This window comes from Bos indicus, chromosome 12 (genome assembly GCF_029378745.1).
Source record: "Bos indicus isolate NIAB-ARS_2022 breed Sahiwal x Tharparkar chromosome 12, NIAB-ARS_B.indTharparkar_mat_pri_1.0, whole genome shotgun sequence".
In the NCBI taxonomy this organism is placed as follows: domain Eukaryota; kingdom Metazoa; phylum Chordata; class Mammalia; order Artiodactyla; family Bovidae; genus Bos; species Bos indicus.
Genome location: NC_091771.1, coordinates 18,480,165 through 18,507,024, shown reverse-complemented (window position 1 = coordinate 18,507,024; position 26,860 = coordinate 18,480,165). Strand labels below are relative to the sequence as shown.

Here is a 26,860-nt window from a genome sequence, read left to right as displayed (position 1 = left end):
AGCCTTGACATACTCCTTTTCCTATTTGGAACCAGTCTGTTGTTCCATGTCCAGTTCTAACTGTTGCTTCCTGACCTGCATATGGGTTTCTCAAGAGGCAGGTCAGGTGGTCTGGTATTTCCGTCTCTTTCAGAATTTTCCACAGTTTATTGTGATCCACACAGTCAAAGGCTTTGGCATAGTCAATAAAGCAGAAATAGATGGTTTTTTTGGAACTCTCTTGCTTTTTCCATGATCCAGCAGATGTTGGCAATTTGACCTCTGGTTCCTCTGCCTTATCTAAATCCAGCTTGAACATCTGGAAGTTCACGGTTCACGTATTGCTGAAGTCTGGCTTGGAGAATTTTGAGCATTACTTTACTAGCGTGTGCTGCTGCTGCTGCTGCTGCTAAGTTGCTTCAGTCATGTTCGACTCTGCGCGACCCCATAGACAGCAGCCCACCAGGCTCCCCTGTCCCTGGGATTCTCCAGGCAAGAACACTGGAGTGGGTTGCCATTACCTTCTCCAATGCGTGAAAATGAAAAGTGAAAGTGAAGTCACTCGGTCGTGTCCAACTCCTAGCGAGCCCATGGACTGCAGCCTACCAGGCTCCTCCATCCATGGGATTTTCCAAGCAAGAGTACTGGAGTGGGTTGCCATTGCCTTCTCCCTACTAGCATGTGAGATTGAGATGAGTGTAACTGTGCAGTAGTTTGAGCATTCTTTGGCATTGCCTTTCTTTGGGATTGGAATGAAAACTGACCTTTTCCAGTCCTGTGGCCACTGCTGAGTTTTCCAAATTTGCTGGCATATTGAGTGCAGCACTTTCACAGCATCATCTTTCAGGATTTGAAAGAGCTCAACTGGAATTCCATCACCTCCACTAGCTTCATTCGTAGTGATGCTTTCTAAGGCCCACTTGACTTCACATTCCAGGATGTCTGGCTCTAGGTCAGTGATCACACCATCGTGATTATCTGGGTCGTGAAGATCTTTTTTGTACAGTTCTTCTGTGTATTCTGGCCATCTCTTCTTAATATCTTCTGCTTCTGTTAGGTCCATACCATTTCTGTCCTTTATCGAGCCCATCTTTGCATGAAATGTTCCCTTGGTATCTCTAATTTTCTTGAAGAGATCTCTAGTCTTTCCCATTCAGTTGTTTTCCTCTATTTCTTTGCATTGATCACTGAGGAAGGCTTCCTTCTCTCTCCTTGCTATTCTTTGGAACTCTGCATTCGAGTTCCAAAATATCTTCCCAAAATGGGAATATCTTTCATTTTCTCCTTTACTTTTTGCTTCTCTTCTTTTTGCAGCTATTTGTAAGGCCTCCTCAGACAACCATTTTGCTTTTTTGCATTTCTTTTTCATGGGGATGGTCTTGATCCCTGTCTCCTGTTCAGCTCAGATCAGTCGCTCAGTCATGTCCGACTCTTTGCGACCCCATGAATCACAGCACGCCAGGCCTCTCTGTCCATCACAAACTCCTGGAGTTCACTCAGACTCATGTCCATCGAGTCAGTGATGCCATCCAGCCATCTCATCCTCTGTCGTCCCCTTCTCCTCCTGCCCCCAATCCCTCCAAGCATCAGAGTCTTTTCCACTGAGTCAGCTTTTCGCATGAGGTGGCCAAAGTACTGGAGTTTCAACTTCAGCATCATTCCCTCCAAAGAAATCCCAGGGCTGATCTCCTTCAGAATGGACTGGTTGGATCTCCTTGCAGTCCAAGGGACTCTCAAGAGTCTTCTCCAACACCACAGTTCAAAAGCATCAATTCTTTGGTGTTCAGCCTTCTTCACAGTCCAACTCTCACATCCATACATGACCACAGGAAAAACCATAGCCTTGACTAGATGGACCTTTGTTGGCAAAGTAATGTCTCTGCTTTTGAATATGCTATCTAGGTTGGTCATAACTTTCCTTCCAAGGAGTAAGCGTCTTTTAATTTCATGGCTGCAGTCACCATCTGCAGTGATTTTGGAGCCCCCAAAAATAAAGTCTGACACTGTTTCCACTGTTTCCCCATCTATTTCCCATGAAGTGATGGGACCAGATGCCAAGATCTTCATTTTCTGAATGTTGAGCTTTAAGCCAACTTTTTCACTCTCCTCTTTTACTTTCATCAAGAGGCTTTTTAGTTCCTCTTCACTTTCTGCCATAAGGGTGGTGTCATCTGCATATCTGAGGTTATTGATATTTCTCCCGGCAATCTTGATTCCAGCTTGTGCTTCTTCCAGTCCAGCGTTTCTCATGATGTACTTCGCATATAAGTTAAATAAGCAGGGTGACAATATACAACCTTGATGTACTCCTTTTCCTATTTGGAACCAGTCTGTTGTTCCATGTCCAGTTCTAACTGTTGCTTCAATGTCACAAACCTCCATCCATAGATCATCAGGCACTCTGTCTATCAGATCTAGTCCCTTGAATCTATTTCTCCGTTCCACTGTATAATCATAAGGGATTTGATTTAGGTCATACCTGAATGGTCTAGTGGTTTTCCCTACTTTCTTCAATTTAAGTCTGAATTTGGCAATAAGGAGTTCATGATCTGAGCCACAGTCAGCTCCCAGTCTTGTTTTTGCTGACTGTATAGAGCTTCTCCATCTTTGGCTGCAAAGAATATAATCAATCTGATTTCGGTGTTGACCATCTGGTGATGTCCATGTGTACAGTCTTCTCTTGTGTTGTTGGAAGAGGGTGTTTGCTATGACCAGTGCATTCTCTTGGCAAAACTCTATTAGCCTTTGCCCTGCTTCATTCTGTACTCCAAGGCCAAATTTACCTGTTACTGCAGATGTTTTTTGACTTCCTACTTTTGCCTTCCAGTCCCCTGTAATGAAAAGGACATCTTTTTGGGGTGTTAGTTCTAAAAGATCTTGTAGGTCTTCATAGAACCATTCAACTTCAGCTTCTTCAGCATAACTGGTTGGGGCATAGACTTGGATTACTGTGATATTGAATGGTTTGCCTTGGAAACGAACAGAGATCATTCTGTTGTTTTTGAGATTGCATCCAAGGACTGCATTTCTGACTCTTTTGTTGACCATGATGGCTACTCCATTTCTTGTAAGGGATTCCTGCCCACAGTAGTAGATATAATGGTCATCTGAGTTAAATTCACCCATTCCAGTCCATTTCAGTTCCCTGATTCCTAGAATGTCGACATTCACTCTTGCCATCTCCTGTTTGACCACTTCCAATTTGCCTTGATTCATGGACCTAACATTCCAGGTTCCTATGCAATATTGCTCTTTACAGCATCAGATCTTGAGTCTATCACCAGTCATATCCACAACTGGGTATTGTTTTTGCTTTGGCTCCCTTCATTCTTTCTGGAGCTATTTCTTCACTGATCTCCTGTAGCATATTGGGCACCTACCGACCTGGGGAGTTCCCTCTTCCAGTATCCTATCATTTTGCCTTTTTATACTGTTCATGGGGTTCTCTAGGCAAGAATACCCAAGTAAAACAGTAGGTGTTGAGAGAGGGCATCAGAGGGCAGACACACTGAAACCATAATCACAGAAAACTAGCCAATCTGATCACACGGACCACAGCCTTGTCTAACTCAATGAAACTAAGCCATGCCGTGTGGGGCCACCCAAGATGGCCAGGTCATGGTGGAGAGGTCTGACAGAATGTGGTCCACTGGAGAAGGGAATGGCAAACCACTTCAGTATTCTTGCCTTGAGAACCCCATGAACAGTATGAAAAGGCAAAATGATAGGATACTGAAAGAGGAATTCCCCAGGTCTCACTGTTAGGATGCTATAATGATGAGCAGGGGAAATGAGTAAAAAGATATAAGGTGGAGGTAAAAAGGAAAAATAAATGCACAGACATCTGAATATCATAACACATTATTGACTGGAGACATTAACGCCACAGGCATTGGTTTCTGCAAAAATCCCCCAGTCAATGGTGTGTTAACCTGACTGTTAGATAACCAATATCTGGTTGAATTCCAGATTTGGTGTGACCTGGGGGGCCTCTTTATGTTACTTATGTCTGTGACTTTGATTCCTCATCTTTCCTACCTTATGGAACTGTTGTGGGGCTTCCCAGGGGCACAGTGGTAAGGAATCTGCCTGCCAATGCAGGAGACACAGGAGACTCAGGTTCGATTTCTGGGTCAGGAAGATGCCCTGGAGTAGGAAATGTCAACCCACTCCAGTATTCTTGTCTGAAAAATCCCATGGACAGAGGAGCCTGGCGGGTTACAGTCCCTGGGGTGGCAAAGAGTCGGACACAACTGAACACACACTCACCTTATACAGCTGTTGTGAGGATTCCTTGAGATAATGAACATAGAGCTCTTGGTGCAGTGCTCAGCAAACAGTAAGTGCTCAGTGAAAGTTTTCAGGATTGCCACTCCGCTCTCCCAGTCCCTGACTGTAATTTAGTCTTTACTGGCCACTTTGTAGGAGCTGATAGTCTGTGACACCACATGGGGTACAGGGAGAAGAGGAAGGGAAACTGGAGTGTGGGGAATGAATACAGCATACGGGATGGGACTCGCAGCATGTCGGGCTACAGGGGGGTTTAATCAGCAACACATTTAACCAGGAAGAATCTTTAAAACTCAGACTAGATTTATCTAGGTTTCTGTTCTGGTAATTTTTGTAAATCATATCTTATGATTCTAAATACACAAGAAATCTGCAGATTTCTCTGAAGGTGGTAAAGAGTTTGATTCTGATAATTTCTGCTTGTGAATTCGAAAAGTAGAGGGCAGGTTATATTTACATCTCTGTCTCTGACTACCAAGACTATCGCTCACATCAGAGGAGGAGTAAATCTTCTGTCCCTTGTTGTTCAGTGTGGTCATCTGACCCCAGTGTCCACTATGGGCAGTGACCATATAATACTCAAGGAAACAGGGCTGAGGCTTTCCCCTGTCCACATTTAAATACAGCGTACGTATTTTTGTCTTCCAAACCTAACTGGAAACCAACTGGCTTTACAACTGGATATTTAGCCTTAATGGTTTCCCACGATCACTCTCAATGCTGTACTTATATACTATTTAAGTTCTCTAGTGAGGGGAAATTCGAGGCTTAGAAATATGCTTACTTGCTCTAAACAAAATGCCACAATGCCATCTGAAAACCCTTTGAGAACCATCTGAAGCAAATGTGTCTAACTTGGTTGAATTCAATCCCTGGGTCAGAAAGAGCCCCTGGAGAAGGAAATGGCAACCCACTGCAGTATTCTTGCCTGGAGAATCCCATGGACAGAGGAGCCTGGTGGGAGCCCCTGGTGGCACAGAGGAGTCCATGGGGTCGCAGAGGTCACAGAGTCAGACACAATTGAAGTGACAGAGTACAGCACGTAGGAATCCCTAGTTTTAAGCTAATTTGGTTGTTTGGGGATTTTTTTTTTTTCCAGCCTCAAGAATGACAGGAAGAGCACTGGCCCAGAGTTGGACCTGAGCTGTAGAATCTGATCTGTTTCTAAGTGATCTTGGGCACAGTGTCTTCCAGCCTCAGTTTTGTCAGACGTGAAATGGGAGGTTGAACAATTGTCTTTAATAGGGCTGGCTTCACAATGAGGCCCAGTGTAAAACGAAAATGCAGGACCCCTTGTTCAAATGGCAGGAGCAATGAAAGGTATATAACATGGCACATTTCCTTTCTTCCAAGTGTTCTCAAGTTGTCATGGTGGTTTTTTTTGTTGTTGTTGTATCATGCTTGTTGTTGTTATTGTACTGCATGGCTTATGGGATCTTAGTTCTCTGACTAGGAGTTGAACCTGTGCCCCTTGTAGAGGAAGGGTGGAGGAGTGTGAACCACTGGACCACCACGAAAGTCCCAGAGGTTTAAAATTTGCTTTTAAATTTGCTATTTAATGTCATTCTAAGTGAAATCAGAATTTTAAATTATTAATGTGGATTTTATCATTCGTCTTTACATTATGCAATTTTTAAATACAAATGTGACAGCGTTTAACTTCTGTGGAATCACAATTTGCAATTAGAACATAGGGGTCACATGCGTATGTCTTTCATTCTTAGAATGGTGGGTACAGTGCACAAACCAAACTCAGCTGTTTTCATTTCACTTCTTGATATGAGTACCTCCGATTAACACCTTCTATCTTCACTTTACTGATGAGTAAGAAAGGATGCAAAGGAAAGGGACCCAGGGAGGGTCCTGTCTTTCCCTTTCTTCTATGTCGTCATCTTCAGCGGAAGTAGTGAGCCGATACACGGAAGTTACGCAAGTCTGAGGGGATGGGATAGGTTTTCTTGGTTGCTCCTACTCAGAACTCCTTTGCCATCTTTCTGTGTTGGAAGCGAGTTCCATTTCTAATAAAAAAGGGTGGTATCTCTGGGGCTGTCATTCCCCTCCCCTCACCTACTTAGTTGTAGAAGGAACTCGCTTACCTCCTGGTCCTTCTGAGCCTTGCAGAACCCCCATGCGTCGTGGGTCACCAGAACTCTGTGCTTACGGGACATCAGGATCTTTTTGCTGTGTGTGAAGGGGGCGGCAGGGGACTCTGGACACACATACTGCACGTCCCCCCTCTGCTCCGATATCCTGTGCCCTTCGCTTACAAAACAGAAGTTAAAAGATGAAATAATTAAGAAGTTCAAGACGGATGGCAATCACAGAATAAAACAGAGGGTGGGGCCCTTCTGAGCAGCGGGGCTTTGTGTGGCTCCATAGGTTTCCCCAGCCCCGGGAGGCGGCCCTGATCTGGAAGTCTCTAGATCTCTTATAATCATCTGATTGCATCATGACTTTATTCATTCCTGGACATGTTCTATCTTTGCAGAGTGACTGTTTAGAGTGACTCCAACTTAAGGAATTGTCGATCTGGTCATCACATTAAAGAAAGTCAGCCTATTAAGGTATACTTTATGTAACTTTGTGTGTGTTAGTGTCTCAGTCCTGTCTGACTCTTTTTGACCTCATGAATTGTAGCCTGCCAGACTCCTCTGTCCATGGGATTCTCCAGGCAAGAATACTGGAGAGGGTAGCCATTTCTTTCTCCATAACTTTACATCAGTGTAATTCACTCACTGCAAATGAACAGCTTGATCATTTTTAGCAAATGTATCCAGTTGTGCACCTATCACATCAGTCCAGTTTGAGAACACCGTCATCACGCCCTAAAGTTACTTGTGCCCACAGCAGAGCATTTCTATGCCCACCCAAGCCCAGGCATCACTTCCCATCATGAAATATTAATATAGCAGCCTCTTTGGACAAATTTGCAGTGGCAGTTCTGTGTCTATGAGGCAACTAGTGATTCAGACACAAGGGCATTACAGGAACATTGGCTCACATAAGGATACCCAAGGCATGGAAATTGATTGGAGAGGTTCCTGTGCCACTCATGAAGTACCTTTCAGTGGATTTAAAAACCGTGCCTGAATGCCACAACTAAGCCCTGGCTCAGCCAAATAAGTAATTTTTTTAAAAAAAAAGGTTTTCCTCCTTCAGATAGAGTCAGCTCCATGGCTTAGAAAGCTCAGCCTGGGCTACACTTTTATCTCCAATTCCCCCACGACCTACACTCGAAGCTTGGGGCTCCTTTGTCAGATACAACCTGCAGGTATAGCCCAGTGGTCTTAGGAAAAGTACTGTTATCAAGAGTGGGGAATGGCAGCTTAGACCCCTTCTCAGTACTAAACCTGGGTACCATATTAACTTTTCTGAACTTCTGTTTCCACATCTACCCAGTGAGGACAGTAGAATTTACCTTGCTGAGTTGTGAGAACAGTGTGGCAGGCGGCAATATACATTTAGAGGCTCCAAAATGTGCAGAGTGCTCCAAACTTAGCAATTGTTTTTACTGGCTGAAAAGTATTACAGGTGCTGTTATTTTCAGCACTGTATCCCAGGAGCAACAGCAATCCAGGAGTGTCTGGTTCCCTCTTTAACTCTTAAATTACCAAGTGTTTTCTTTCTTTTTTAAAAAAATACTTATTTATTTAGCTGCACCAGGTCTTCGTTGCAGCACAGGGGATCTTTAGTTATAGCATCTGGGATCTAGTTCTCCAGCCAGGGATTGAACCCAGGGCCCCTGCATTGGGAGTGTGGAGTCTTAGCCACTGGACCACCAGGGCAGTCCTGCAAATGCTTTCAGCTGAGTTCATTGATAGACTCTACTCTCAACTCTATTTCCAATTATAGAACAAAACATTAATGGGTACCTAGAATTTCATTTTAAAAATTCAATCCATGGACGAGTGCTGAAATACAGGTACTCCAGGAATTTACCCTTCATTTTCTCCTTCCTATTTTTCCTTTCATTTAACCAAAAAACTTTGAAAATGCCAGAAAGGTTCTGCCAATAGCTAGTTTTTTCATGCTAGCCAAATCATTTGCCTTCTCTGGGTATCAATTTCTTCCTTTATGAAATGAAGAGTATGGACTATAGATATTCTAAGGGTTTCTTCCGGTTCTAAAATGCTGTGGTCAGTGCTTACCTCTGGGGAAGAAGGAAACACACTCATACAAAGAAAAGCCCTGGTCTATTTAAATCGAATTTCTTTTTACCATGTCTTTCTGTTCCTTTTTTTTTTTTTCTATTTGCAATAAAATTTGTGGGTATTGTACCTGATCAGATCCCAGCTGTGATGTCACAGCAGGAAGGAGCATCAATCTTTGGGTCCCTCTCACTCCCAGTCTTTTCAGATTGTTGGGAAGCAGCCTCCTGGCTCAGTGTGGCTCCTGGGTGTCATCATGGAGTAAGTAGGGCAGGTTTGCTGTGAAAAGGGGAGAAGTGAGGAGTAGAGAGGGCAGAGTCTACACTGGGCAGATGATGCCCGCATGTGCATCCTGACAGATGAAAGTGCTGTAAGCATTTATCATTCTTGACTCTGAGTTGTAACAGGATGTGATTGCATTTATTGCTTTTTCTGATTAAAAAATAATTAAGGAAAGTTTTGCCCTTTTTTTCTTTTTAATTTTTTAATTGAAGGATAATTGCTTTACAGAGTTTTGTGGTTTTCTGTCATACATCAGCAAGTATCAGCCATAGGTACACCCATGTCCCCTCCCTCCTGAACCTCCCTCCTATCTCCCTCCCCATCCCACCCTTCAGCCCATCACAGAGCCCCAGTTTGAATTCCCTGAGTCATACAGCAAATTCCCATGGGCTATCTATTTTACACATGGTAATGTAAATTTCTGTGTTATTCTCTCCATACATCTCCCCTTCTCCTGCCTCTCCTCCCCCATGTCCATAGGTCTATTCTCTGTGTCTGTTTCTCCATTGCTGCCCTGAAAATAAATCATCAGTGCCATCTTTTTAGATTCCATATATATGTGTCAGTATATGGTATTTATATTTCTCTTTCTGACTTACTTCACTCTGTATAATAGTTCATCCACCTCATTAGAACTGACTCAAACGTGTTCCTTTTTATGGTGGAGTAATATTCCATTGTGTATATGTACCGCAGTTTCTTTATCCATTCCTCTGTCGATGGACACCTAGGTTGCTTCCATGTTCTAGCTATTGTAAATAGTGCTGCGATGAACAGTGGGGTACATGTGTCTTTTTCAGTTTTGGTTTCCTCGGGGTATATGCCTAGGACTGGGATTGCTGGGTCACATGGTGGTTTTGTTTCCAGCTTTTTAAGGAATCTCCATACCATCTTCCATAGTGGCTGTATCAGTTTACATTCCCACCAGCAGTGCAAGAGTGTTCCCTTTTCTTCACACCCTCTCCAGCATTTATTGCTTGTAGACTTCTTCATGATGGCCATTCTGACTGATGTGAGGCAGTATCTCATTGTAGTTTTGATTTGCATTTCTTTAATAGTGAGTGATGTTTAGCATCTTTTCAAGTGCTTGTTAGCCACCTGTATGTCTTCTTTGGAGAAATGTCTCTTCAGGTCCCTTTCCCACTTTTTGATTGGGTTGTTTGCTTTTCTAGGTTTTGCCCTTTTTATGAATGACATCTCTGCCTTGGTTTTTATAATGTGTGTGTGTTCAGTTGTTTTGTGTCCGACTCTTTGTGACCCCATGGACCGTAGCCCACCAGGCTCCTCTGCCCATGGGATTCTCCAGGCAAGAATTCTGGAGTGGGTTGCCATGCCCTCCTCCAGGGGATCTTCCCGATCCAGGGATCAAACCCTTGTTTCTTTATGTCTCCTGCTTTGGTAAGCGGGATCTTTACCACTAGAGCTACCTGGGAAGCCCTTTTTAAAATGAAAAGTAATTAAAAAATAAAGATGACATGTCTGGAGAAGTGAAAGGAACTTTGAAAAGGATTCGTGTGCACTTCTTTCTTTTTAAAACTTTTTACAGTGGAATACACAAAAGCAGAAAGAATAACATGCAATAACAATTACCCATCACCCATAATCAACAGTTATTCACTCTGGCCAATCTTGGTTTTTTCTGCAGTGTTCCTGCTACTCACTACCACTCTGTAGATTGTTCTGCAGTAAATCCCACACATCATATCAGTTCAACTCTAGTGCTTTAGTATGTATCTCTAAAATGTAAGTACTTTTTAATAAAAGCACAATCAGAATATAATTATCATGCCTAAAGAAGAGAACAATTGATTAATGTTAGCAAATAGTCACTAGTCATATTTTTCCAATTATCTAAATTTTTCCACAGCCTGTTTAGGATCCATACCATTGCTAGCAGTAAAGAACCCACCTGCCAAATACAGGAGACGTAAGAGACATGGGTTCGATCCCTGGGTCTGGAGGATCCCCTGGAGGAGGACGTGGCAACCACTCCAGTATTCTTGCCTGGAGAATTCCATGGACAGAGGAGCCTGTCCATAGGGTTGCAAAGAGTCAGATAACTGAAGTGACCTAGCATGCATGCATGCAAGGTCCATATATTGTAATCTGTAAATTGGTCTCCTGAGTCACTAATCCAGTGGTTCTCAAAGTGTGGGTCCCAGACAAGCATCATTACTACCAGCTAGGATCTTCTTAGAAATGCAGTTTCTCTGGCATTAGTAGCCAAGACCTACTGAGTCAGAAACTTTGAAGGTGGGACACTGCAAGCTGCCTTCTAGGTGATTCTGATATAAAGTTTGGAAGTGCTGCTCTAATCTTTGTTTCTCTCTCAGTAGATCTGTTGAAAGCACTGATTGTGTGGTCATTATACACTTCCCCATAGGTTGGATTTTGCCAGTTGTGTTCCTATAGGAATGCAACAATTGTTTTTTAAGCAAACGGAATGATAGTAAATGTGCTCTCTCCAAATGGATCAATTCACTTAAGGTAGCACAGCAGTTAGCATAATGAGCCACTATCAGCCAACGGTATAAGTTACTGTTTGTTCTGCCGGTTTGAAAGTGTGACTAAGAGAAACCAATGGATGTTTGAAACTATTTGGACTTTATTTTTATTGTTAGAATTATAAATATCCCATTTTTGGACTTGTTAGCATGCCTATTATGCCAAATAGCAGACTTATTAACACATATTAAAAAGCTGACACACCCAACGGCATGATGCCAGGTCAGCTGTTTGGCTCCCTGATTCCCACCTCCCTGCTCTCCTCCCAGTTTATAGAGTCTCTTGCCCATGGGTGATTCCATGCTACCAGAGTGATGTCATTGACTTGACGTCACTTGATTGCTGGCACAGTCAGCAGTCAAGAGCCAATAGGAGCTGGCTCCATCACACCACTGGCTCAGCCTTTTAGAATCTGGTCTTTATGGCCACAGTAACTTGTGTAGTTTAGGCAAAACTCACTATTTTCCTTCATCTATGTGAATCTAAACTAAGGTGCATGTGATAGTTGATTTTACTTGTTAACTTGGCTGGGCCACATGTCTAGATATTTGGTTAAACCGTATTTTAGGTATTTCTGTGAAGATGTTTTATGGAGGACATTAACATTTAAATCAGTGGACATTTAACATTTAAATCTGCTTGGAGTAAAGCAGATTGCTCCCTGCAATGTGGGTGAGCCTCATCTAATCAGTTGAAAGTCTTAAGTGAAGAATGACTTTCCCTGAGGAAGAGAAAATTTCGCCTTTGGACTCAAACTGCAACATCAGTTCTTCTCTGAGTCTCCAGCCTGCTAGCCTGTTCTGCAACTTTTGGTCTCACCAAGTCTCTACAATCTTGTGAGCCAATTCCTTAAAATAATCTCTCTCCTTCTCTTTCTCTCTCTCTCTCTGACTCCCTCTTCCCCTGCTCCTTGCTTTCTTTCTCTCTCCAAATGTATATGCATATACATATACATACACTCTGTTGGTTGGTTCTATTTATGTTCCATAAAGCTAATTTTTCATAGAACTTAAATATTTTTTTTTTAATTGGGTTGACCAAAAAGTTCATCCCAATAAAGAAGTTAGTCATAACTCTGACTTTCAGTTCAGTTCAGTTCAGTCGCTCAGTCATGTCCGACTCTTTGCGACCCCATGAATTGCAGCACGCCAGGCCTCCCTGACCATCACCAACTCCTGGAGTTCACTCAGACTCACGTCCATCGAGTCAGTGATGCCATCCAGCCATCTCATCCTCTGTCGTCCCCTTCTCCTCCTGCCCCCAATCCCTCCCAGCATCAGAGTCTTTTCCAATGAGTCAACTCTTTGTATGAGGTGGCCAAAGTACTGGAGTTTCAGTTTTAGCATCATTCCTTCCAAAGAAATCCCAGGGCTGATCTCCTTCAGAATGGACTGGTTGGATCTCCTTGCAGTCCAAGGGACTCTCAAGAATCTCCTCCAACACCACAGTTCAAAAGCATCAATTCTTCGGCGCTCAGCCTTCTTCAAAGTCCAACTCTCACATCCATACATGACCACAGGAAAAACCATAGCCTTGACTAGATGGACCTTTGTTGGCAAATTGGTCATAACTTTCCTTCCAAGGAGTAAGCGTCTTTTAATTTTATGGCTGCAGTCACCATCTGCAGTGATTTTGGAGCCCCCAAAAATAAAGTCTGACACTGTTTCCACTGTTTCCCCATCTGTTCCCCATGAAGTGATGGGACTGGATGCCATGATCTTTGTTTTCTGAATGTTGAGTTTTAAGCCAACTTTTTCACTCTCCTCTTTCACCTTCATCAAGAGGCTTTTTAATTCCTCTTCACTTTCTGCCATAAGGCTGGTGTCATTATAACCCTGTAATAGACTGAGATCTGTGATTGGACAAAGACTAATTTAAGGGCCATTTTCCCCCAAGCATCTTTCTATTGGCTTTTCTACAGCACTTGAAACTCCTACCTCATTTACATAAGGTGAGGCCTTGATACTTGCAGGCATACTCAGGTGCTAATTTGTGTCTGACTCTTTGCAACCCTGTGGACTGTAGCCCACCAGACTCCTCTGTCCATGAGATTTCCCAGGCAAGAATACTGGAGGGGGTTGCCTCTCTAGGGGATTTTGGAGATTTCCTCCTCCAGGGGATCTTCCCAACCCAGGGATTAAACCCGCATCTCTTGCATTGGCAGGCTGATTCTTTACCACTGTGCCACCAGGGAAGCCCCTAAGGCCTTGATAGCTCCTGTTAAAATATGGAGCAGGACAGCAATCAGGCTAGTATCAGCTGTCAGCATCTTAATGGGCTATATGTGCAGATTTTTTGTCCAATCACCCCTGAGAAATCTGTGCAGACAAGTTCTAAATGTGGTCCCCTGGAAGCTAGAAGTCCTCATGAAGCCCTATCTAGGACACAGGTGGGCCTCTGTTCACTAATTTATGTACTTGAGTACATCCCGACTAGCTCTGGAAAGGATTTAAGATGGCTTTCAAAGAAATAAGTAGTACAGCAAGGCCAGAGGAATTGAAAAAAAGTGAGGCGAAGGGAAAATGATGGTAGAAGATGGAACCGGGAGCAAGGGAAATGTGCAAATTAGATTTCCTGAAAGCTATGTGCTTCCAGAGGTGTGTTATACAATTGAGTTAAAAACTTCTAGGAGAATGTGTGAAGGGGGCTAAAGGGAGTCATATAACATAAAAGATAAAGAGTTAATCTGTTGCTTAGATAAGTCCAAGTCCTTTGGTCATTAAGGCCAGAGTGAGTTTTCTTCAGTAGGTCTTCCAAGAGAAAACTCTGGATAATGTGAACAAGTATGTCTTTGCAACACCTTTGGACTAAATGAAGTGACTCACTTCAAAGGACCCCTTTGATCACACTCTTCACTTAGCCAAGAGGATTATATCGAAGTGCAATTCAGTAGAAGTACTTTTCGGGTACCTGCCATGATACATCCCAGGTGTAAAGTCACTAGTGATCTGGTTTCATCCAGGGATAAGTTATAAATTATCTAGCTCTTCTCAAGTGCCAGTCTGGCAGACAGTGATGAAAGTTCCATGGGTTCATGATGAAAATTAAAAAAACAGTGCAGTCACTAGTGAATTTTCCATAACACTAACTTCCCATAAGACTTCAGTGTAAAATACTGTCCTTAAAAGAAAAAAAAAAAAAAAAAGACTGTCCTTTTGTTATATCCTTACTTGGTAAAAATAAGTCAGCAACCTATGTCAGTAAACAGCATGAAAAAAAATTTTTTTTTAAACTAGCCTGTGAAATATAAAAATCTGGGAAACCACTGACCTAAGAGAATGGAAAGACACACAATCCTCCATGAATATTATTTTTCTCAGCAAGGCTTTTGGTATCTTCATAACTTGCAGCAATATGCTAGAAATCATACCCTCTGATGAATATCTGGTATGCAGCTCTCCAACGTTACAAGTCTAATACAAAACCATACGTTTTAAAAATCAGTCAATCTGGAGGTAGCACTGATATACTGTTGCAAAAATTTAGGAACCAGACAAGGACCATGCCTAACTGGAAACCACCGCCACTGTTGCTCTGAGTTGAACCAAGGGAGGGCTGGGCCAAGAGTGTCCTCGGGATGTTATTTTGAATGTTCACTACCTCACGGACATATAGGTGAGAGAGATTCCCAAGTTTTACACCATTGAGCACTGCTGCAATAATTCTAATTTGAGAATTATTTTAAAGTAGACATAACCAAGTAGACTGTTAAACATCTGAACCACACAACAGCAGCAACCAACATTGCCAACAAAAGCTACACAGTAATAAAACCTACAGAATCCTTTGCTTTGAGTCACTGGGCTTTTTTAGTTTCTCGAGAAGTAAGCAACTGTTTGTTAACAGATGATATCATCTGGTAGACAGGACGTGGTCCATATATAGATAGTTAATATTTCTTGGGGCTTCCCTGGTGGCTCAGAAATTAAGAATCCATCTGTAGTGCAGGAGACTCAGGTTCAATCTCTGGGTTGGGTAGATCCCCTGGAGAAGGAAATGGCAACCCACTCCAGTATTCTTGCCAGGAAAAGCTCATGGACAGAGGAGCCTGGTAGGCTGTGGTCCATGGGGTTGCAGAGTCAGACACAACTGAAGCAACTGAGCAATATTTCTTGAGCACTGTTTTAAACATTTTATGTGTAAATACCTTCAATCTTGACAACAACCTTATGAGATATGAATCATTATTATTATATCCCCAATTTACAGATGAACAAACTGAGGCCAAGAGCTATTAAATAAATGTCATCCAATGACTACGAGGTAGAACCAGGTTTCAAACTCTGGTAGAGTAACCCCAGAGACCATACTTAGAACAAGATGCTTCATTGACTCTGTAACTAGCTAATACATCTGGAGAAAGCTAGGAGTTGATTGCTAGAAATGATGCCTTTGATCTTAGGACAGTTCATTTGTGACCATTCTTTCTGGAAGTTACCAAATGACAAGGACAATTTTCTTGGAAGGCCATTTCTAGCCTGTGTTAATAAAATTGTATCATCTTCAGATAAGAAGGTGCTTCTTGTACTGTTCTTTAGAGTCCTTGACCTCAAGCTCATTAGAAGCAGCATCAAATTGTTTCAATATGAGCTGAAAACAAGGGGGATGGGGAGTGGAGTGTGACTCTGGGGCTCAGAACATATCTTCACTCTACACACACATTTTTTTTAATTTTATTTTTAATTGGAGGATAATCAGTTTACAATATTGTGATGGTTTCTGCCATACATCAACACAAATCATCATCGGTATATACTTGTCCCCTCTCTCTTAAACCTCCCTCCCACCTCCCTCCCCATCCTACCCCTCTAGGTTGTCACAAAGCGCTGGTTTACACACAAAATTTTATTGGTTTGGCCAGGTCACCCCTGAATCTCTGGCTTATAGAAGGTACTGGGTGGCAACCTCTGTGTGAACGTCAATATCTGTTGTGTCTCTGTTGAATTCTGGTACTCTCACCCACATTGAATTCTATTCCACTGAGTCAAAGAGTTAAGAAAGATTAAAAATAAATTGCAATCTCTCTTTTATTAGGCCTACCCAATGTCTTCCAAGAAAAGAGCATAAAGAATGGTCAGCAGCAGTTAGCTGTGCCTATTGCTGACCTCCTGGGATGGAGGCAGAAGCAGCAGACAGCTCATTATCAGTGTGTTCCCCTGAGTGCTGGGGGCCGCCATGTTGCACTTTCAGCCCGGAAGCCCTCCAATCTCTCACCCCAACCCCCGACTCCAATTTTTAAGTTGTCATCATGACAATACTCACTCCATGCCCTTCTGGTCTCTGGTCTGCTGTACAGGCTGTCTCCAGCCAGTGAGTCAATAGAAGTTCAAAGTATTTGCAAGTGAGGAAATCATGGTTTCCCAGAGCCGGTAAGTGTCTAGCTTTTGAGACCATTCTCCCCAATTTCCGTGAGTCCAAATATCTTTTTTCTTTCATTTGGCTGTGCCAGATTTTAGTTGTGCTGTGTGAACTCTAGTTGCAGCATGCATGATCTAGTGTCCTGACCAGGGATTGAACCTGGGCCTGATGCACTGGGTTTGCAGAGTCTTAGCCAACGGAGCACCAGGGAAGTCCCCTAATATCATGCTTCTGCCTGCAACCTTTGGGAAGAGTTTAATCTCTTTGTTTTGGGTTGCTCAGGGGATCTGTTCTCCTTCTACTTCAAATACTTCTTTTTCAACTCACACTTTTCTCTGATTTCCTAACCTAGGCTTTCTTTCTTTCTGACCAGCACTGTGGCGTCTTTGTTCTCTTTGACTGAAAGTCCTAAAAGTCTCAGAGTCCCTCCTGGGGAAAACGATCTTGTTTATCCATAGTTATCAGTCCTGTCATTGATGCAGGAACATGCAGTAAACTATCCACAAGAGGCCAGTACAAACAGTGGATGCTTCTCACCACAGGGGAGGGACAGGGATCCAGAAATAAAGCTACAGGGGCACAGAGGACAAATTTGCCTGGTCCCCAAATTGTTACTTTTGACTTGCCAGAGGAACATTAAACATTCACACACAGACTCGTTCAACAAATGTTTATTGTAAAGTACTGTGCTCAAGCCAGTCATGGAGTTACTTGGGCTCTGCCTTTAAGGAGTTTTTGGTCTAGCAGGAAAACTGTGGCATGCATTGTACAACACAAAGATTATGTTACAGGGACTTCTGTGGCAGTCAGGAGCAGTCCCTGTCTTCCAGTTAAGGGGGTGCAGGCTTGATTCCTGGTCCCAGAGCTAAGATCCCACGTGCCTCATGGTCAAAAAGCCAAAACATAAAACAATATTGTGACAAATTCAATAAAGACTTTAAAACATGATCCACATTTTTAAAAAGTCTTTAAAAAAGAGATTATATCATAGGCAGAAAGTGATACAGCTCTAAGAAATGTACAAATAAAGTGCCGTGGGTGCCTAGATTACTTCACTGAAAAATCTGAAATGAATCAAAATTTTAAGAAGTAGGAATAAGGATTTATAGTGGGAGTGAATTTAAAGGTCAGCTAGTTCATCTGATTCACTTTGTAGATGTCACAAACTATCAAAATGCATTTTTTAAGAAGTGAGACACAAACCCAAGTTTATTAGTAATTATATTACAGAGCAAATGCACTAAGTTAAAAAAGAAAAGTATGTTAAGAATGGATTTCAAATACTTAGGTATTTTATTTTGGTTTTTATTTTTACTTTTGGCTGTGGTAGGTCCTTGGTGCCTGCGAACGGGCCTTCTCCAGTTGCCAAAAAAATGCATTTTAAAAAGTAAAAAAGGAGATATACAGTTTAATTGTGACAAAATTGGTCTAAAACATAAGCCCCTGCATTTCTAGCCTGGAGCTATTTTCTCTACACCAAGCAGCTTTCCCCAATAAGCCAAGAACATGTGGACCACAAATTGAATCTAAATTAGCAATAGCCAGCAAAGCTGTTGTTTTAAAAATGGGGATGACCATATTAATTGGAGAACGTCTCAGAAAATACGGGAAAGAACTCTCTGGTTGTATTTGGCATTGATTCATTTCTTGTTATAAGAAACTACATCCAAAAGAGAGCTATAAAAATAAAGGAATAAGAAATGAGACCCTAAGAACGGTTATGGAAATCAGAGTTAGTCTGAAAAAAAGAATGTTAATGGGGGAATTCTTCAGCCTTCAGGGATCAGGAGGTCCCCCAACAGCTGTTCTCCATTTCTCCAGAAGGTAGAAAACAAGAGAAAATAGACTTGACTATCAAGCAGAAAAGATGAAGTCAGATGTAAGGAACAGGCCCCTGATCTGAAGATTCTAATACACACAGACAGAGGAAACTGCAGGATCCTGTGGCTTGTCTTTCTCTTTCAGTCTCAGGAAAGGGAACCAACGCCTTTCCTAGAAGTTCTGTAGACCTGGCTGCAAGTGAGGATGGAGTCATTTAAACCTTTTAAGGATTCCTCCCGGTATTTGGAAGATTATTCCAAGTCCAACACCCTTACTCTATTTGATCTTACAAATGAGGGGAAAACAAAAAGATAAAAATAAAATGCTGCTTAATATTTCCTGGCAATTATAAACAGAATTGTGGTGGTTTAATTGTTAAGTCGTGTCTGACTCTTTTGTGAACCCATGGACTGTAGTCTGCCAGGCTCTTTTCTCCATGGAATTTTCCCTGCAAGGACACTGGAGTGGGTTGTTATTTCCTTCTCCAGGGGATCTTCCTAGCTCAGGGAAGAAACCCATGTCTTCTGTATCTCCTACATTACAGGCAGATTCCTTACCACTGAGCCACCCGAGAAGCTGCTGCTGCTAAGTCGCTTCAGTCATGTCTGACTCTGTGCGACCCCATAGACGGCAGCCCACCAGGCTCCCCTGTCCCTGGGATTCTCCAGGCAAGAACTGGAGTGGGTTGCCATTTCCTTCTCCATTGCATGAAAAGTGAAAAGTGAAAATGAAGTCGCTCAGTCATGTCCGACTCTTAGCGACCCCATGGACTGCGGCCCACCAGGCTCCTCTGTCCATGGGATTTTCCAGGCAAGAGTGCTGGAGTGGGGTGCCATTGCCTTCTCCAACCCGAGAAGCTGGAGCTACACAAATAGAGTGGGATCAGACATTTCCATAAGGTGTCTGATCTAAAATTGCTAAAGAGGGGTCTTGTTTTGCAAATAGCCATTTTGAGTCAAGGCTAAACATGAGACTGAGAAGGAGCCATGCTAGTTTCTCAAGCCTTTCCATGGAATTCCAGAGCCTTCCCATTCTCACTCTTTCCTTTCCCAGACTATCGTTTCTTTTTTTTTTTTTTTTTTTTATTTTTAAACTTTACAATATTGTATTAGTTTTGCCCAACATCGAAATGAATCCGCCACAGGTATACCCGTTCTCCCCATCCTGAACCCTCCTCCCTCCTCCCTCCCCATACCCTCCCTCTGGGCCATCCCAGTGCACCAGCCCCAAGCATCCAGCATCGTGCATCGAACCTGGACTGGCGACTCGTCTCATACATGATATTACACATGTTTCAATGCCATTCTCCCAAATCTTCCCACCCTCTCCCTCTGCCACAGAGTCCACAAGACTGATCTATACATCAGTGTCTCTTTTGCTGTCTCGTACACAGGGTTATTGTTACCATCTTTCTAAATTCCATATACATGCGTTAGTATACTGTATTGGTGTTTTTCTTTCTGGCTTACTTCACTCTGTATAATAGGTTCCAGTTTCATCCACCTCATTAGAACTGATTCAAATGTATTCTTTTTAATGGCTGAGTAATACACTATTGTGTATATGTACCACAGCTTTCTTATCCATTCATCTGCTGATGGGCATCTAGGTTGCTTCCATGTCCTGGCTATTATAAACAGTGCTGCGATGAACATTGGGGTACATGTGTCTCTTTCCCTTCTGGTTTCCTCAGTGTGTATGCCCAGCAGTGGGATTGCTGGATCATAAGGCAGTTCTATTTCCACTTTTTTAAGGAATCTCCACACTGTTCTCCATAGTGGCTGTACTAGTTTGCATTCCCACCAACAGTGTAAGAGGGTTCCCTTTTCTCCACACCCTCTCCAGCATTTATTGCTTGTAGACTTTTGGATCACAGCCATTCTGACTGGCGTGAAATGGTACCTCATAGTGGTTTTGATTTGCATTTCTCTGATAATGAGTGATGTTGAGCATCTTTTCATGTGTTTGTTAGCCATCTGTATGTCTTCTTTGGAGAAATGTCTATTTAGTTCTTTGGCCCATTTTTTGATTGGGTCATTTATTTTTCTGGAGTTGAACTGTAGGAGTTGCTTGTATATTTTTGAGATTAGTTGTTTGTCAGTTGCTTCATTTGCTATTTTCTGAAAACATCTTTCAGGTGTCGATGAATCCTCAGAATTATTAACTGAGGATGGCATAAGTCCCTGGTTCCAAAACCTGGGCATAGAATTATCTGGAAAGTTGAAAATAAAATATAAAAGTCTAGGTCTTACTCCAGAGCTTCTTATTTAGTAGGCGGGGGTGGCGGGGTGGCGGGGGGGGGGGTGGGGGGGGTGGGGGGACTCTCCAGGTGGTCCCAATGACCAGGTCTAAGGATAATTAACTTGTGATATTTTCCTCTCCTGAGGTATTTTCACTTTAAGAAGGATCTCTTAAAGACCTCAGAGAGTTTCAAATCCCCAGTAATTCCGAGATGGTGAAATCCCTGCTGCAGGTGGTCAGAGAAGTCATTTTGGGGATTTCATCCCCTGAATTGTTCCACATGGACTCCACCTACTCTGCAGACTTGGTCGTGACCTTGGCTTTGCAAAGGGGAGTGTCGCCCTTGCATGGGAATAATTCTAAGGAAAGGAGCAGAACCGAAAATCCTGGGACAAGTGACAGCGGTCCTTAGGGAGGGATGAAGTGAAATGCAAGGCAGGCAGACCAGCAGACTGTTTTGGGGGCTCTGCATGGGTTGTGTAAATCCCTCTAGCCTGCTGTTTTGTATTCTTTTGTGAAATGGCCAGTTAGGTGTGGCCAGAAAAGGTGACAGCGGAAAGGCTCAGGAAAAAATAAAGTTTGTTATACTCACAGGTCCATAAGAGCACAGCACGCCACGCAAGGCTACATGGGAAAATCATCAGGGTAGCCAGGAGGCAGAAGGCAAGAGGGAGGGGAAACTTTAGCTCAGAGACTTTATTGGTGTTTCCTTGGCAAAAGCAACGCAGAGCAGGGTCAACAGTTTAGGATTGCCTACTTTGAGTAAGTTCTGTAGGCTTTGGGCTCTCGGGGTGGTCCCTAGAAGCCTGGAACTTGGCTCAGGGATGACGAAGGCAGAGGAATATTGCATTCTGGGGCCTGTGGGCCCGATAGAGGAAGTAGAGCTCTGGACCGGTTAGTTTGCATAACAAGGGCATGTTCCTGACTGGGTCCTTTTTCCTGTCTCTACAAATTAGCTAGCCCAGGTAGACAGTCTCTCCCCAGCCAGAAAGGTTTTCTAAAGATGTCAAAACATTATAAAAAACCCCAAATTAAAAATATTTAAGGACAATTGGTTTCTTATCTGAGGGACTTTATCACTATTATTTTTATTTTATTTTTTACCACACCCCATGAGCTGGTCCCCATAGTGTGATAGGTTGCTGAAATTGTTGAAATTCTAGATTTGCCAATTTTCCTCCCGTCTTGAGACATTAAAAAAAAAAAAAAATTAGCTTAGGAAACTAAAGGACAATAAGAAACAAGCCTGCAAGGAAATAGACTATGAATTGTTGACTGAACCTTAAAGCTCAGACTTTCAACACTGATCCTCAGCCCGGACAGATAATCAGAGCTGTTCTGAGAAATTCCTTGCTTTGTAAATTGGAGTATTTGAGTATCACACTGACAGGAACTCAATATTTTTCTTGGAAGGATTTGGTCAGCCTAAACTGGCCGTTCATTAGTAAATGGAGTCATGCCCAGGTAGTGATTACCAGCTAGTGTTTATCTCAACTACAGTGTGGCAGAATCTTAGTTGTTCTTCTAAAAATCTCTTCTTCCCTTCTTATTAACTGGTCACCTAACTGCCTAGTTAGAGACTGAATTTCCCAGTCAACTTTGCAGCTAGCATGACTGTGATTCTATTGTCCCTCAATCAGTAAACTTGGGGATGATCTGATGCTAGTGACTTCAGCTTAAGCTAATTGAAAGAAAATTGCTTGCCTAGGACTCTCGTTCATTAAATGGAAAGCACACCTACCAGAGAGTCAGCTGCAGTCATGGAGAAGAGGCTAATGCCCCACGGGAGCAGATCAATGAGATGGAAGGAACCTGGGACCCTGAGGCATCTCCCAGAATCCAGCCAACCTAGCAACCGAAGTACTCCCCTTGGGACTTTTACAGAAGAAATAAACTTCTGTTTTATTTAAACCTTGTATTGTGGATCTCTTTGTTATGACTGCAGAGTCATTATCTAATTAATATACATAGTTATAAGTTGCCACTTTTTTTTTTTTTTCCTAGAAGGAATTACGGTTTTCACAGAAACAGAGAATCTTAGAATGTAGAAGACTCCCATGCAGGAGTCCCCTCTACACTAAGCCTTCAGGAGGTCACTCGGGCTCTCTAACCCTTTTGTGATGGGATCTATACCTCTTCACCAGGTGGCCCAGACCATGGGGCTGCTTTGTCTATACTGTGGATGAAGAATGTTGCCTACCATGTCAGTAAACAAAGGATGTTGTAGCCATCAAGCCACCAGCCTCTGCAGCTAACCCCAAAGATGTACCCTGAGGGGATTCAGGATGGAGAAAGCAGGATACTGGCCTTAGATAGTTAAGGTGCTTATCAAAGGAACAAGGTCAATAAGCCCAGGCTCCAGTATCTTCCCCTACACAGGAAAGCACTAAATCCGTTAACTTGAGATCTAGTTTTCTTTAATCAACAGTAATCTTTTAATGTTCCCACTACCTGCTTTTTCGTTTGTTTGGTTTTTTGCAAAATTCCTATATATCCTGGCTCCTCCCTGATCTCTTCCCTAGAGCAATCTGAGAGGCTGTCTCCTGGGCTTAAGTCCTCAGTAAATCCACTGAATGAAATGTAATTCTCAGCTTTTAGATTGTGCAGATTTTCAGTACACAATACTTTTATATCTTCCTCCTGTGGCCAACGGTGTAGTGTGTTGCTGCAAAACTAATTGGCCTATGAAACATGTAACCCCTCCCTCCCCTAAGTATGGTCTTGTAACAACCATTCTAGGAGATGTTCCTCAGATACAGCATTTTGGAGCCAAATAAATTTTGAAAATACTTACACTATACCTACCTCTAAAGAGTATATATTAATATTTCAGGTGTAGAAAAGTCTGAAATAAATTTGTTTAACTTGGTTTAATCCAGATTTTATTAAACATATTTGGCTATAAACCATCCCTAATCTAAAAAATTAATTTTTCCTGAATAATATCCATCCCTATCATGTAAAACTAATGTGTTATATAAAACACATTTAGAAAATACAGATCTAACCCATGACCTGGCCTTAATTGGCACTGTTTCCTAGACCACTGAGCAGGTCAGTCACAGACACACAGAATGTTAACTCCACACTGGATAGAAAAATGTTGGAATTTGTTTATATTGCTTGGTTATTGGATGTGAGCCCAGTCAGTAGTAAACAGGAAATGTTTTTATTTGAGAATATAGCAAGAACTCCAGAGACAAAGGAAATACACACCCCAAATAAAATCCTTACCCAACAAACCATGAACACATAACTCAACTCTTCCTTCCCACAATTCCCTTTTACAGGGCTTACTAATAGAGAATCTAATCTTCACTGATAAGAAAACCTCGTTTGTCCTCTGTGTAATCTCAGCCTGGTTTAGTAGGAAGTATATGGACTCTGGAGTCAAACAGCTTGATTTGAATCCCACTTACTGTCTTTGTGATTTTTAGAAAAAGTTGTTTATTCTAACTGAGGCTTAATTTCCTTTTTTATAAAGTGGGAATAAAAATACCTCATTATGGGGGACTTCTCTGGTGGTCCAGTGGTTAAGACTTTGTCTTCCAATACGGGGTGTGAGGGGTCGATCCCTGTAGGATCCCACATGCCTGGTGGCCAAAAAACCAAAACATAAAACAGAAGAAATATTGTAACAAATTTAAAAAAGACTTTAAAAATGGTCCACATCAAAGAAAATCTTAAAAATATCTCATGTTTGCAGGGATTAAGTAAGAATGCCAGCAGAGCCCCCACACAAAGCACCTGGCAAATAGTAGGAGTTAAAAAAAAAAAGAATTATCTCAACTTCTCTATTCTCACCTCACCCTCCTCTTTGTAGATATTTCTATTTCAGATTGACCTTTCCATATATTTCGTTACTATAGGATGCGTGCCATATTCCTTAGCCAAATCCAAGAAATTTATTTAACATCTGTTTAAAATTAATAAATATAACTTGTTCATCTTGCTGCCCAGATAAAGTCTTTCTCTTCCGGATAGTTGTTATAGGATATGAATAGTTAGGCCCCCTCTTCTGTTCAATGAAATTTTTGAGTTCTATCATTGAGGGTGCTATGGTGCCTTTTTACTATAATAATTGATTAATACTTGAAGAATATCAAAGACAGACACATTAACATTTTTCAACTAAATTGGATTTTCCCTCTTTATGGGGACAGGATATTGTGTCTATAATTAATTTTTCATTTATTCCCCTACAACTCTGTTTTAACAGATGTGAGCAGTAAGTGCCACTGAAAGTCAAAACTACACTTTGAGTAACCAAAGAATTTTTCAGGAACTGAAAGAGGTCAAAAGGTTAACTAATGGTTAGGGATTTGTTTGAAGTTCTGTTGGTTCATCACATTTGTAAAAGGCAAAAGTTTTGTTTGTGGCTATCATCGAGTAGCTTATGACAGACCCTCCCCTGAGCACAATTATAAGAGCTGAAGAGCAATTTTTAAAAGAACTCAGCTATTTAAAGATACCAGAAAACAACCATGGCAGCCAGGACTTCAAGGGCCAAAATTCCAGAGATAGCCCTTGACATAAGAATCTGATAAAAACGGAACAAGAAAAGAATGTTACAGGCTTTTCACACTCATGAGCCTAGTTGCAGAAATCATAAACAAAATATTAACAAATAGAATTCAATATTATATATAAAGTGAATTAATTATCATGACCAAGTTGAGCTTATTCTAGGAATGCATGATTGTTTAACATTAGAAAAATCAACCAATGCAATTTTCTGTCTTAACAGAATAAAGGGGGAAAATTATATGATGATCTCAATAGATGCAGCATAATTATTTGGTAAATTTCAGCTTCCCAAAGGACTTGCAGAAAGCTAGAAACAGAAAGAAATTTCTTTAATTTAAAATTAAAAATGTTTCTGCAACAACCTACATCAAACTTTGTACTTAATGGGGAAATATTAAAAGCTTTTCTCCTGAGATCAGTAATAAGTCAGAGATGACTGCATCAGTTCTAATCAACATTTTATTAGAGTTTCCGGGCAATGAAATCAGGACCAAAAAATAAAGAAATATCATAAAGACTTGAAAGGAATATATAAAACCATCATGATATGCATATAATATAATTTAGTACATTGAAAACTCATAAAAATAAACTTAAAATTAAAAAATGAATTTAACAAAGTCTCTGGATACAAGGTCAATATACAAAATTCAACTGTATATCTGAACATTAGAAAGAAACAAGCAGAAATAAAACTTTTTAACGATATCATTTATATTAGCATAAAACATACTTATTCAAATATGTGTTATACCTCTATATCCAAACCCACAAAACACTAGGAACAGAAATCAAAGAAGACTTAAATAATAGATTTAGTCTTCTTAAATATACCATACTCATGGATTGAAAGACTCAAAACTGAAAAGCAGTTCTCCCCAAACTGATTTATAAACTTCATGGAATTTCAATCAAAACTTTGTAGAGTTTGTGTGCACATATGTGTGTTAACTGACAGATTGCTTCTGAATTTTACAGGGAACAACTTAGGGCCAAGAATAATCAAGACAATCTTGAAGAATCAAATTGGGAACTTATCTTGATGAATATAAAGACTTATACAATGCAACAGTAATTACGGGGGCTTCCCAGGTGGCGCTAGTGATAAAGAAGCCGCCTGCCAATGCAGGTCAGAGGTAACAGATGCGATTCTGTCCCTGGGTCCCTAGGTCGGGAAGATCCCCTGGGGGAGGAATGGCAACCCACTCCAGTATTCTTGCCTGGAGAATCCCATGGACAGAGGAGCCTGGTGGGCTACAGTCCGTGGGGTCGCAAAAAGTTGGACATGACTGAGTGACTAACACACACAGTAATTAGGACAGTGTGGTATTATGCAAGGAGAGACAAACAGGTTAAAGGGGAAAAAAAGGGTTCAGAAATAGAGGAACACCTATTACGCCGTTTGATTCATAACAAAGATAACTACGGAAAAACAGTGGAAATGTATATAGTCTTTTCAGTAGATAATACTAAGCCAATTGGACATCTAACTGGAAAAAATAAATATTGATTTCTACTTTGCACCATTCATTACACCAATTCTAAGTTGATTGTGGACTTAAGTGTGAAAATAACATAGGAATGTAACATTGGAATATGCAAAGATATCTTTCATGGATTACCAAAAGTATTAGGCATAAATGAAAAAATGGATAAATTGGGATTATTAAAGTTAAGAACTTTACTAAAAAAAAGATGAGAACCAAAAA

General features: G+C 41.6%; 1 long non-coding RNA gene across 2 annotated transcripts in view; it reads left to right on the top strand.

Annotated features, from left to right (window-relative positions):
* Nucleotides 1–26,860, top strand: part of LOC139186184 (uncharacterized) — a 97,191-nt gene that overhangs the window by 22,833 nt on the left and 47,498 nt on the right. For both annotated transcript variants that reach the window (XR_011569689.1, XR_011569688.1), the window contains 2 exons: nt 6,758–6,833; nt 10,345–10,442. This is a non-coding gene — a long non-coding RNA (uncharacterized lncRNA). The remainder of the gene's footprint in view (nt 1–6,757; nt 6,834–10,344; nt 10,443–26,860) is intronic.